We start from the raw sequence: 13,518 nt of genomic DNA on the forward strand, positions 1-13,518 counted from the left end.
CTCAATCACAATGAACACATCTGATGGATCCTCCTCAGCCATGATGTTGTGGAACACGATCACCTTCATCATATTGTCTGTGTAATCCTCACATTCCTACATGTTAAAAAAAGGAAACAAAAAGCATACACGTTTTATTTTATTTAAGATGCTTTTTCAATACATTTCAGTTTATCTAAAGAGGGGAGTGAACAGAAGATGAATGGAGAAGGGGAGAACAGGGGATAGGAGAGGAGAGGAGAGAATGGTAAATGGTCTGTATTTGTATAGCGCTTTACTAGTCCCTAAGGACCCCAAAGCGCTTTACACATTCAGTCATCCACCCATTCACACACACATTCAGACACTGTAGGGAGATACAATTTAGTGAAAATACTAAGTCAAGTGATTTACAAGGGGGGATATACAGTGGGGCAAAAAAGTATTTAGTCAGCCACCGATTGTGCAAGTTCCCCCACTTAAAATGATGACAGAGGTCAGTAATTTGCACCAGAGGTACACTTCAACTGTGAGAGACAGAATGTGAAAAAAAAATCCATGAATCCACATGGTAGGATTTGTAAAGAATTCATCCGTAAATCAGGGTGGCAAATAAGTATTTGGTCACCTCAAACATGGAAAATCTCTGGCTCTCACAGACCTGTAACGTCTTCTGTAAGACGCTTTTCTGTCCCCCACTCGTTACCTGTATGAATGGCACCTGTTTGAACTCATCATCTGTATAAAAGACACCTGTCCACAGCCTCAAACAGTCAGACTCCAAACTCCACCATGGCCAAGACCAAAGAGCTCTCGAAGGACACCAGGAAAAGTATTGTAGACCTGCACCAGGCTGGGAAGAGTGAATCTACAATAGGCAAGCAGCTTGGTGTGAAAAAATCAACTGTGGGAGCAATCATCAGAAAATGGAAGACATACAAGACCACTGATAATCTCCCACGATCTGGGGCTCCACGCAAGATCTCATCCCATGGGGTCAAAATGATCATGAGAACGGTGAGCAAAGATCCCAGAACCACACGGGGGGACCTGGTGAATGACCTGCAGAGAGCTGGGACCAAAGTAACAAAGGTCACCATCAGTAACACACTAAAACGGCAGGGAATCAGATCCCGCAGTGCCAGACGTGTTCCGCTGCTGAAGCCAGTGCATGTCCAGGCCCGTCTGAAGTTTGCCAGAGAGCACATGGATGATACAGCAGAGGATTGGGAGAATGTCATGTGGTCAGATGAAACCAAAGTAGAACTTTTTGGTATAAAATCAACTCGTCGTGTTTGGAGGACGAAGAATACTGAGTTGCATCCCAAGAACACCATACCTACTGTGAAGCATGGGGGTGGAAACATCATGCTATGGGGCTGTTTTTCTGCCAAGGGGACAGGACGACTGATCCGTGTTAAGGACAGAATGAATGGGGCCATGTATCGTGAGATTTTGAGCCAAAACCTCCTTCCATCAGTGAGAACTTTGAAGATGAAACGCGGCTGGGTCTTCCAACATGACAATGATCCAAAACACACCGCCCGGGCAACAAAGGAGTGGCTCCGTGAAGAAGCATTTGAAAGTCCTGGAGTGGCCTAGCCAGTCTCCAGACCTCAACCCCATAGAAAATCTGTGGCGGGAGTTGAAAGTCCGTGTTGCTCGGCGACAGCCCCAAAACATCACTGCTCTCGAGAAGATCTGCATGGAGGAATGGGCCAAAATACCAGCTACTGTGTGTGCAAACCTGGTAAAGACCTATAGTAAACGTTTGACCTCTGTTATTGCCAACAAAGGTTATGTTACAAAGTATTGAGTTGTATTTTTGTTATTGACCAAATACTTATTTGCCACCCTGATTTACGAATAAATTCTTTACAAATCCTACCATGTGTATTCATGGATTTTTTTTTCACATTCTGTCTCTCACAGTTGACGTGTACCTCTGGTGCAAATTACTGACCTCTGTCATCATTTTAGGTGGGGGCACTTGCACAATCGGTGGCTGATTAAATACTTTTTTGCCCCACTGTAATAAACAAATCCAAACAGAATAACCCAGGATATACAGTGGTTTGCAAAAGTTTGGGCAACCTTGTTAATAGTCATTATTTTCCTGTATAAATCCTTAGTTCATACAATAAAAAATTATTGCACACTTGTTGTACATCCAATAAACATCATTTCACTTTTCAAATATCACTGTGTCTCCTATATGATATCTTTAACTGGCATTTTTTATTGTAACAACCAACGATTTATAGAGGAAAATAATGACTATTAACAAGGTTGCCCAAACGTTTCCTAAACCACTGTAGCGAATCAACCCTAGCATTACAAAGTAAACCAAAATGATACAAAATGACAAAAAACACAAGAAAATCCAAATGCTGGGTCAAAACCATGAAGCATTTATTTAAATTTTTTTGTTTAAAAAGAACAATTTCTATATTCATGGGTTATTTCACTCAGTCCCCAATGATGATATGCATAACTACTCATAAGCCAGCCATTTTTTAACGTGTTGTTCCATTTTTGACCTCAATGAGTTCGATTAACTCACTTCAGAGCCTGTCTAATTAGGCCATGAAACTCTGCTCAGGGGGAAGACCCATGTGCATCTGGAACTGTGCACTGATCTGCACAAACAAATTTACCCTTGGACAAAGGTGGGGTGAAAGGGAGAACAGAGGCACTAGTCTTGGCAGCACGGGACCGAGCTGTCAGCATTAGATCCATAGAGGCTGGGGTCTATCACACCAGGCAAGGCGCCAGGTGCAGGCTGTGTGAAGATGCCCCTGAGACAATCCACCACATAACCGCAGGGTGCAAAATGCTAGCAGAGAGATGTATATAACAAATTAAAACTTCTTCACAGAAACTAGGTGAGAGGGAGAGAACAAGAAAAAGCAGTTTATTGTTGTCTGTCTGACATTTAACCATCATCAGACACTTTGATTGTAATGCTCCAAGTCAGCTTCACAGGCCGTGCCTTCTTTTGAATGCTCGTTGTTGAACCAGTTTGAACTGAAAACAATGGGACCTTCCCTTTTCAAACTGAAAGTGTCTCCTTGCGTGACGGGATGAATAACTGTCAGCGATGAAAGGTATGCAGTAATCACTAGGATCATTGTAGACAGAGTGTTTCAGAATTGGTCATGGTAACAGAGAAAGACAAATTTAGCATTGTTCCTCAGCAGGTCTGATCACTAACTGCCCAAAAGCAGTAAGCATATTGATCCACCAGTTCTATTGATGATGGTGTCAGTAAAATAAATGCACATTCAACTTATTGAAGAACTAAATGGATACATCAGGTAAGATGAAAAAACCCCCCCAAAAGTCTCCATTAGTCCCACAGTTTGGCTGTTCATATTATGGTACCAGCAAAGCGAACAGAGCAGAATATAGCATGTCTTATAATAAAGCGTTCCCATGCCAGCTGAGTGAGTCCCTCCAGTATGTCCTCACTTTGCAATTTAAAATTGTATTTTTAAATTATTGGTAGAAGAGCCCTGCAGTATTAAGTTAGTCCCGTATGAAGTAAATATGGCTCACCTTGGGTTGTTTGAGCATTCTTGAGTCCAGGCCTCAGGGTAGAGAAGCTGGGGCAGTGGTGGAGAATTCTTAACTCGTGTTTATAAACATAAGCATGAATCACATACGTTACTTTGTATTATTTAAGAAAAATGCCGACTGATGGATTCTTAGTGTTAAGTGTCATGATATTATCTTTTTTATGTTCTTATGTCACACACAAGCAGTGAGAAAAACTGTGCGAAACAACAGCATTGGCTGCAGCAGCAGCAACTCACAGTGATTATCATGGTGGAGTTGCATCAGATTAAATTAGTGGTGTGCTGTCCACTATAAAGATCACCCACACATCACCGTTACCTCTATAATGTCCGGGAGATGCTGACCCATCAAAAACCCTGGCTTGTTTGCATAGTAGCAGTACCTTCTACAAAGTCAAGTCTAGTGGCAACAGCAGCACATTAGCCACTACCACACGTTGAGGCAATCTAGCGGCTTCCAACTGGAACACGCAGGCAGCCCTCCGAATAAGCAAGTCCTGCCTGCCAAAGTTGAATTTTTACTTGCTCCTGATAATAACGTCTAAATTCCAACCCCAATTCAAACGGTTGTCATTACATGCACAACTTGCAGCATTTTGCTCTTTAAGTTTTTTGTTTTTTTATGATAAGACTCAACATACTCACAATGTGAATGTTTCAAATATAAAGAAATGTATATTTTTTAAGATAAAATATTGATTAATTTTTTAAAACGTTTATTAAGTGTTAGCTTATGTTAGGTAGTCTAATTCACTTGCTTAAGCTCATTTAAGTAAAGATAAAGGAAAAAAAATAAATATATATATATATATATATATATATATATATATATACACAAATATATATATATATAATATAAATATATATATATATATATATATATATATATATATATATATATACACAAATATATATATATATATATATATATACACAAATATATATATATATATATATATATATATATATATATATATATATATATATATATATATATATATATATATATATATATATATATATATATATATATATATATAAAAAAAAAACTCCAGCGCGCCCCTGCGGGCGGTTTTATCCTTCAAGCTCGGGTCCTCTACCAGAGGCCTGGGAGCTTGAGGGTCCCAAGCAGTATCTTAGCTGTTCCCAGGACTGTGCTCTTCTGGACAGAGATCTCCGATGTTGTTCCCGGGATCTGCTGGAGCCACTCGCCTGGCTTGGGAGTCACCGCACCTAGTGCTCCGATTACCATGGGGACCACCGTTACCTTCACCCTCCACATCCTCTCGAGCTCTTCTCTGAGCCCTTGGTATTTCTCCAGCTTCTCGTGTTCCTTCTTCCTGATATTGCTGTCATTCGAACCGCTACATCGATCACTACAGCCGTCTTCTTCTGTTTGTCTACCACCACTATGTCCGGTTGGTTAGCCACCACCATTTTGTCCGTCTGCATCTGGAAGTCCCACGGGATCTTAGCTCGGTCATTCTCCATCACCCTTGGGGCATCTCCCATTTTGACCTCGGGACTTCCAGGTTATACTCGGCACAGATGTTCCTGTACACTATGCCGGCCACTTGGTTATGGCGTTCCATGTATGCCTTGCCTGCTAGCATCTTGCACCCTGCTGTTATGTGCTGGATTGTCTCTGGGGCATCTTTACACAGCCTGCACCTGGGGTCTTGCCTGGTGTGATAGACCCCAGCCTCTATGGATCTTGTACTCAGAGCTTGTTCTTGTGCTGCCATGATTAGTGCCTCTGTGCTGTCTTTCAGTCCAGCTTTGTCCAGCCACTGGTAGGATTTCTGGATATCAGCCACCTCCTCTATCTGCCGGTGGTACATACCGTGCAGGGGCCTGTCCTTCCATGATGGTTCCTCGCCTTCCTCCTCTTTCTTGGGTTTCTGCTGCCTGAGGTATTCACTGAGCACGCTGTCAGTTGGGGCCATCTTCGTGATGTATTCGTGGATGTTTCTTGTCTCATCCTGGACTGTGGTGCTGACACTCACCAGTCCCCGGCCCCCTTCCTTCCGCTTAGCGTACAGCCTCAGGGTGCTGGACTTGGGGTGAAACCCTCCATACATGGTTAAGAGCTTTCTTGTCTTTATGTCAGTGGCTTCTATCTCCTCCTTTGGCCAGCCTATTACCCCAGCAGGGTACCTGATCACGGGCAGGGCGTAGGTGTTGATGGCCCGGATCTTGTTCTTACCGTTCAGCTGACTCCTCAGGACTTGCCTGACCCTCTGCAGGTACTTGGTGGTTGCAGCTTTCCTAGCGGCATCTTCATGGTTCCCATTCGCTTGCGGGATCCCCAGGTACTTGTAACTGTCCTCTGTGTCTGCAATGTTGCCTTCTGGTAGTTCAGTCCCCTCAGTTCTGACTACCTTCCCTCTCTTTGTTACCATCCGACTAAACTTCTCCAGTCCGAATGACATTCCAATGTCATTGCTGTATATCCTGGTAGTGTGTATCAGTGAATCGATATCTCGTTCACTCTTGGCATACAGCTTGATGTCATCCATGTACAGGAGGTGGCTGACAACCGCTCCGTTCCGTAGTCGGTATCTGTAGCCAGTCTTGTTAATGATCTCACTGAGGGGGTTCAGGCCTATGCAGAACAGCAGTGGGGACGGAGCATCTCCTTGGTAGATCCCGCACTTGATGGTGACTTCGAGTTGGCCTCTAGTGTTGTACGCCACATCCCCATTGAGTTCCTGATGAAGGCTCTTAGGGTTCTGTTGATCTTGTACAATTCTAGGCATTCCAGTATCCAGCTGTGGGGCATTGAGTCATAGGCCTTCTTGTAATCAATCCAGGCTGTGTACAGGTTGGTCAGTCTGGTCTTGCAGTCTCGGCTGACTGTTCTGTCTACCAGTAGCTGGTGTTTTGCGCCTCTGGTATTGTTGCCAGAGGCGCAAAAGGCTTCCATGTAGTACTGAGGCAGGTTATTGGTCGGTAGTTGGATGGGACCGGTCCCTTCTTGGGGTCCTTGGGGATCAGGACCGTCCGACCTTCGGTTAGCCATTCCGGGTGTCTCTCGTCAACTAGCAGCTGGTTCATTTGTGCTGCCAGACGCTCGTGGAGTGCAGTCAGCTTCTTCAGCCAGTAGGCGTGAACCATGTCGGGGCCTGGTGCCTCAGGTATGGACAGCTTGCTGTATTTCTTATGCACCTTCTTTGTCGCGCCTTTCTGCAATTCCGTTAGTTGGCTAACCTCCCTCCGTGCTACTTTGATCTTGCCCTCTAGCCTCCCTCTCCATGAAGGGTACTGTTCAACTTGTAGCCAAGCATCTCACTGATCACTGCTGCCGTAGTGTAGATCAGCTTGTTAGTGTCGGTAATCGTGGTTGTAGGTATCATCCATAGTGCTGCATTAACATCATCTAGCAGACCTTCTGAGGGTACTTTACGTAATCTTGGTAACCGGCTGTGAGGGATCCGGGTTTCAAGCTTGGCCATGATCCTATCTTTCAGGTCAGTTCCTCTCGCACTCAACGATCCTTCTCCTATCGCACTTGGGGCTATGTACCCAATCTCGGGTAAGGGTGAGGATATCTCCCTGCTGACCTGACGTCCTTACTCCTCCTTGCCGTAGCATTTATGTTGTACCTCATCAATCTCTAGCTGTGAGAGCAGTCCCTTCTTTCGAATGCTGGAACACTGAGCTACTAGTTGTTTCGCCGTCATTGTGGATGTTGGGTATCGAAGAATCCATAGGTCCCTCATCCTATTCATGTAACCCCTTCCGCCAGGGTTACTTGCGTAGTAGCATTCCAACAACGCCCTGTTTTCGTCTCTTGCCCACCGATGCCTTCTTGTTCCAGTAGCCCACTTGTCGTCAGGGTGCCCTGGTTCCTCAACACCTGACGCGGACCTTGTTGATCCGGGCGACGTCCGAGCCGGCGTGCCTTCATATTTATCTGTCTCGCTCATGTCTGCGGTAGGCTCACTTAGCATAGGGGGTCTAGCCTTAGGACCCTTACTGGATACAGACGCCCCAGGCAGGAATCGAACTTGCGATCTTCTGCTCCAAATCTTGGGACAGAGGTTCCAGGTATTACCAAGTAACACTGTGCCAACTTGGAAAGATGAGGTACAAGCTGTGATGTTCCTTCCACCATCTCAGTGGGTTATCATCTGTGGGAATGCAGTCTGCTAAGCTATACAAGTTCCTCCTCTGCCACTTCGGCTGCAGACCTGGTCCTTGGCTCCTGTGCTATGAACAGTTCTCCAAACAACTCCTTCATGGCCAACTTTTTCACTGGCGGAAATGCTGATGGTGAATCTGAAGAGTTTGCTGCTTGAGTCTCTGCAGAGGTCGCAGTTTCTGTGGTGCCTGCGGCTTGGTCCTGAGGAAATATAAACAACCAAACTGTAAACTGTATTTGTTTAAATAATATTTATAATTCAAGCAGTAGCAAAATAAAATTTCAAAAATGAAAAAAAGAATACCTACTTGTTCAATGCTCAGGACAAGCTCTGTGGTGAGTGCTCCATAGACTCTCAGCTGAGTGACATCATCCAAGTGTCGCAGGGACTTGAATTAAATCAAATTACTTTAACTGTCACATCACATGTGTAGGTACACTGGTACAGTACATGTGAGTGAAATTCCTGTGTGCGAGCTTCACAAGCAACAGAGGTGTGCAGAAATACAATAACATAAAAACATCAAGTTCACCAGGGAAGACACAAAGGACAACTGCTTGCCTTTCCTGGACTGCGCCGTGCACATTGAAGAGAATGGCAACCTCAACATCAAAGTTTACCGGAAGCCCACACACACGGACCAGTACCTCCTCTTTGACTCCCATCACCCTCTGGAACACAAACTTGGAGTAATTAGGACCCTACACCACCGGGCAGAACATGTTCCCTCTAAGCCTGAAGGGAAAAAGAAGGAACACACACATGTAAAGGAAGCACTTAAAACATGTGGTTATCCTAACTGGGCGTTTATAAAGTCAGCAAAGAGGCACAGAAAAGAAGATCAGACACCAGCGAGGGAGGATAAGAAAGACAGACGCAACAACATTGTCATCCCCTATGTAGCCGGTGTATCAGAGAAACTCAGGAGAGTTTTCTCCAAGCATGACATCCCAGTGTACTTCAGGCCCAGCAACACACTCAGACAGAAACTGGTTCACCCGAAAGACAAAACTCCAAAACACAGACTGAACAACGTGGTGTATGCTGTACAGTGCAGCGAGGAATGCCCAGACCTCTACATTGGAGAGACCAAACAGCCACTTCACAAGCGCATGGCACAACATAGAAGAGCCACCTCCACGGGACAAGACTCAACAGTCCATCTGCATCTAAAGGTCAAAGGTCACTCTTTCAAGGATGCCAATGTTCACATTTTGGACAGAGAGGACAGATGGTTTGAAAGAGGAGTGAAAGAAGCCATCTATGTCCACTGTGAGCGACCATCTTTGAACAGAGGGTGGGGCTTGCAACACCAACTGTCTGCCATCTATAATCCAGTTTTGAGTTCCCTCCCCAGACGCCTTAACGCCCACTCACATCCTGGGCCATCTGACCTCAGGAAATCACATGATAGGGTGGGGCCAGGTTTCACAATGAGCTCACCCGAAACCCTGGCTGATTAGGACCACCACCTGCTTTCACACCTTGGCTCATGTGATTAGGTAGAGGATCATCAAGGGGTCCTTTGTCCCTCTTTGGGGGGGGGACTCCCACTGGGTTTAAATCTGGGAGTCCCCACCAATTAACCCTTAGAACTGAAGAAGCTTCTCGGATGAGAGGTGAAACGTCTTCAAGCAACTCAAAGAAGTCCAGACGCTTTTCTTTCCAAGCTCCTTAGACTTTGTTTTCTATCCTTTACAGGAGAAGATTCCAGGACCACAGCGACCACAGGGGTGGCGAGAATCCTGGAAGCCCCAGACCAAATGGAACCAACCAGAGAAAGGGGAACCCGAAAAAGGAGCACAGAGCACAGAGAACCATTGTTCCAGAAAATGTGTTTAGGAGATTAAAAGCTCGTAAGACATATGTCAGCATAAAAGATATGCGCTACCCGTTAAAGGGGGCGAAGAAACCAGACCTAAGTTTAAAGATGAAACGGGTTAACTCTATAGAGGATGTTACCAAAGTTTGACAAAATAATCTAGGACCTTTTACCAGGAAAAGCTAATTGTATCTGTTTAGACTTTACAGTGTGCACTGAGGGAAGTCAGGAATAGTTTTAAACTGTGATTCTAGTTGAAAAGGGGGTGCAAGAAGTAGATTTAGGACAGCTCACAGCCCGGCGTAAATGCAAGGTGCTGTCTCACAGCCTGATTTATTTGTTTAATTTATTTGTTGTGGATAGAAGTAATTATGACAAAATAATAAGGAAACATTGAAAATATACAATCCGTTGAGGGGACAGATAGGGTTGGGCAGTTGAAAGGTTTCGTTTTGTTTAGCATAATCACTTATGTTATACCCTACGCCTTTAACATGCAAGTAAACTTAAACAAGAATTTGTTCATTTCTTAAGAGAGAAATGAAAAAGGGGGACTGTTACGAAATAAAGAGATATTTTTAAGGCTTATCTGCTCATTAGATGGTTTTATGAGAGGCCCAGACCTGACTAGGTCACAGGCTGACCAGAAACTGCATGTTTTTGGAGAATATGGGGATGAGACAGTGAGACTAAGTTCAGACAGGTTGCCCTGGCAACAGACCTTAGAAAGGGGAAGTTATTGCAAGCTGCACAGGAAGTTTTAGGCATATTATTAAATCAGGCACAGAAAAGAGGAACTGAATAGGAGTTTTGTTTGTAGTGAAACTGTGTGTGTCACGTGTGCGACGTCTGAAGTACTGAAATAACACCATATAAGACACATGTTGAGCTTCAAATGTTAGATATCCTGCAACTGGCTTTTGGGGCTGTGCAGGGCTCTCTCTCTTCCGGAAGATGATTGAATAAATAGAAATATAAAATGTTTTGACCACTATGAGTGGGGTTTTCTCTGTTCTATCATGGGGACAAAAGAATCGGGGTTTAATCAGAATCAGAAAGGGTTTTATTGCCAAATGTTGAGCAGGTTTACGAGCTGTCCAACTAGCTGTCCAACTCTTCATACTGGAGACCCTTTCTTACTATCACTGTGATGGTTACTGGTCCCTGTTCAGGGAGGTCACTGTGGTCGGCCCTCAGATCCACTAGCCACTGAGCATTGCTGTTATGGGTTGCATCCTTCTCCCATACTGTATGCTCTTTCATTATTGTTCTGTCTCCAGCCTTGGTGGTGCTGTTCTCATATTGTTCCCCTGCCACTGAGAGTACACCTTGGCTGGTTCTGTGGAGAACAGCTGGTTTATTCTCCTGCCTTCAATTTCTCTGGTGTATCCTCCTCAAGCGGCTGGCCTAGGCTGTGAGTCATTGCTTGGCAGTTTCCAAGGCCTCAGATATGGACAGCTTCCTGTACTTCTTAGGCACCTTCTTCATCGTGCCTTTCTGCAGGTGCTCCTTCTCCATGGAGGGTACTGCATTGTAGCCAAGCATCTCACTGATCATCCGTAGTGCTGCATTAACATCAGCAGCCCTTCTGAGGGTACTTCATGTAATCTTGGTAACCGGCTATGGGGAGTCAAGGTTTCAAGCTTGGCCATGATCCTATCTTTCAGGTCAGTTCCTATCGCACTTGGGGCTTGGTACCCAATCTCAGGTCGGGGTGATGATATCTCCCCTGACCTGGCGTCCTGGCTCCCCCTTGCCGTAGCACCTCGTCAATCTCTGGCTGTGAGAGCAGTCCCTTCTTTCGAATGTTAGAAAACTGAGCTACTAGTTGTTCCGCCATCATTGTGGATGTTGGGTATCGAAGAAACCATAGGTCCCTCATCCTATTCATGTAACCCCTTCCGCCAGGGTTACTTGTGTAGATGCATTCCAACAATGCCCTGTTTTCATCTCTTGCTCACCGATGCCTTCTTGTTCCAGTAGCCTATATATAAATATATATATGTATATATATATATATACATATATGGCTGGCATTTTTTAAAATGAAATTTTATAAAAATCTCCGTTAACGAGCTACCGCAGATCGCCCCATGCGTGGGGCTGGACGGCGTCAACACCAATGTTCCCTCTAATTTTAAATTTGTCTGAGCGAACACACAAACTCTCTGAGCAATCCCTTTGACCACTGTGAGCAACAGCAGACGTGTGCACTGTGGTCACGCCAGCATCGAATCCATCCAAGTTACATGGTTTATTAACAAAATCAAATTACTACTTGAAATTAACTGCTTTAGCCCACTTACAATGAAAATGTAAAACAAAAATGTAGTCATTGACCTGTGTAGTATGTTAACGCTATTGGAAGTAAAAATAATTTGAACTCCAATTTTGAAAACACAGCTTTCTTTATTTTTTAATAAAGCTCTGACTTGTATTATGAGTGTGAGTCTGTGGTCTGGGAGAGAGTCCTGTAACTCTCTGTCTGCAAAATACAGTATATAAAGACCAATGTTGGGCAATTAATTATATAGTTACTTCTTCAGAAAAGTAACTGAGTTATGCAAACAACAAAGTTTTTGCAGCTATTTTTTTAAATGCATCCAAGGTGGGGTTTTTTAAATAAACATTTCAAACTATTTACAGAACAATCAGCTGTTCTGCATCAGATTTGATGCCATAGAAATTATTTGTGCCACTCCAAAAATAATTTCTGTCCACATAAAGGAGAACAATAGCCTGATACCTGCAGGCCTGACAACAGGAGATGTATCACTCCTGTAACACCTGTTACATTCAGTAGTCGCCTCATTGTTCTGACACACACAACAAAACTATTGACTACACTACAAAGTAGCTACACAAGATTTGCACTAAACCTCGCAAATCTCTCACATCTCAAAACACCGCCGTCACTCCTAAAACTTCCCCCCGTTTCTTAACAACTTGTCATATCATTTTTTGAATGGTCGACATGGTACTTTTTTCGACCAATACAAAAGGCTGGGGTTTTTTGGTTTTGTTTTTGCTCACAGGTGGAGAGTGCTTTTGAGCGTTTTCATTACAAAACACCGTTTCTTCCCGCAGTAAATATAAACAACAATAGTATTCAGGAAGAAAACCAAACATTGCAGATATTTTTATCATAATTCTGGTTTTACGTGGCTCATCAACACAATTTAAAAACTGGTATAAAGTCCACACTTTTTCCGTCAATTGTTCAGTCTGTCCTGCTCACATCTCCAATGGTTGTACACGTTGTCATTAACGTGGCTTCACTCCACATCAGCCACGGCGCTTTGCTAGCTAAAACACCGGTGTCGGCACATAAGGACGCTGTCATAGCCTGCCAATGACGTTGATTAGATGCGTATATACAAATTAATTCAATGTTAATTAAAACTAATAAAAATTAAAGTTGAAAAAAACAAAACAAATGTGAATCGCCTTATTGGTTGGACTATGGGATAAGGTGGCATCATTCTAATCCCATACGGGAGCAGCCAGTCACTTACTGACTCACACTACAAAGCAGAATTGTTGAAGTTTTAATTTAAATTTAAATTCAGGTTAGATTTTTTTTTTGTGTGCAACGCAGATTTTCTGTGCGCAGAGACCGTGCTAGCAGTGCGCAGCTTAGAGGGAACATTGGTCAACACCTTAACGAGCAAACTGCGCTAACTCACTAGTTCCCACCAAAGTAACTGAGCATTGCGTGGCACATCCGACAACCTGTTTTACTTTTGTCCATGACGCGCTTACCTTCAGAGTCATACTTCACATGAAGACCAAAATAGTTCCAAACGCCAGATCTGAATTAGGGTGGGTCAATTTGCCATGTTGCAACGAGCTTAACTTCTGTCTCCCTAGCTTGCGCTGCGCTCAGTGGATCTGGGCTCGACAGTGCAGCCTAGGCAGATAAGTGGAACGCAGATCCACTGAGCGCTCAACACAGACAGCATCGTCAGAAGAAAAGTTGATAAAATAAATAAAA

This window comes from Oreochromis aureus, linkage group 3 (assembly GCF_013358895.1).
Source record: "Oreochromis aureus strain Israel breed Guangdong linkage group 3, ZZ_aureus, whole genome shotgun sequence".
In the NCBI taxonomy this organism is placed as follows: domain Eukaryota; kingdom Metazoa; phylum Chordata; class Actinopteri; order Cichliformes; family Cichlidae; genus Oreochromis; species Oreochromis aureus.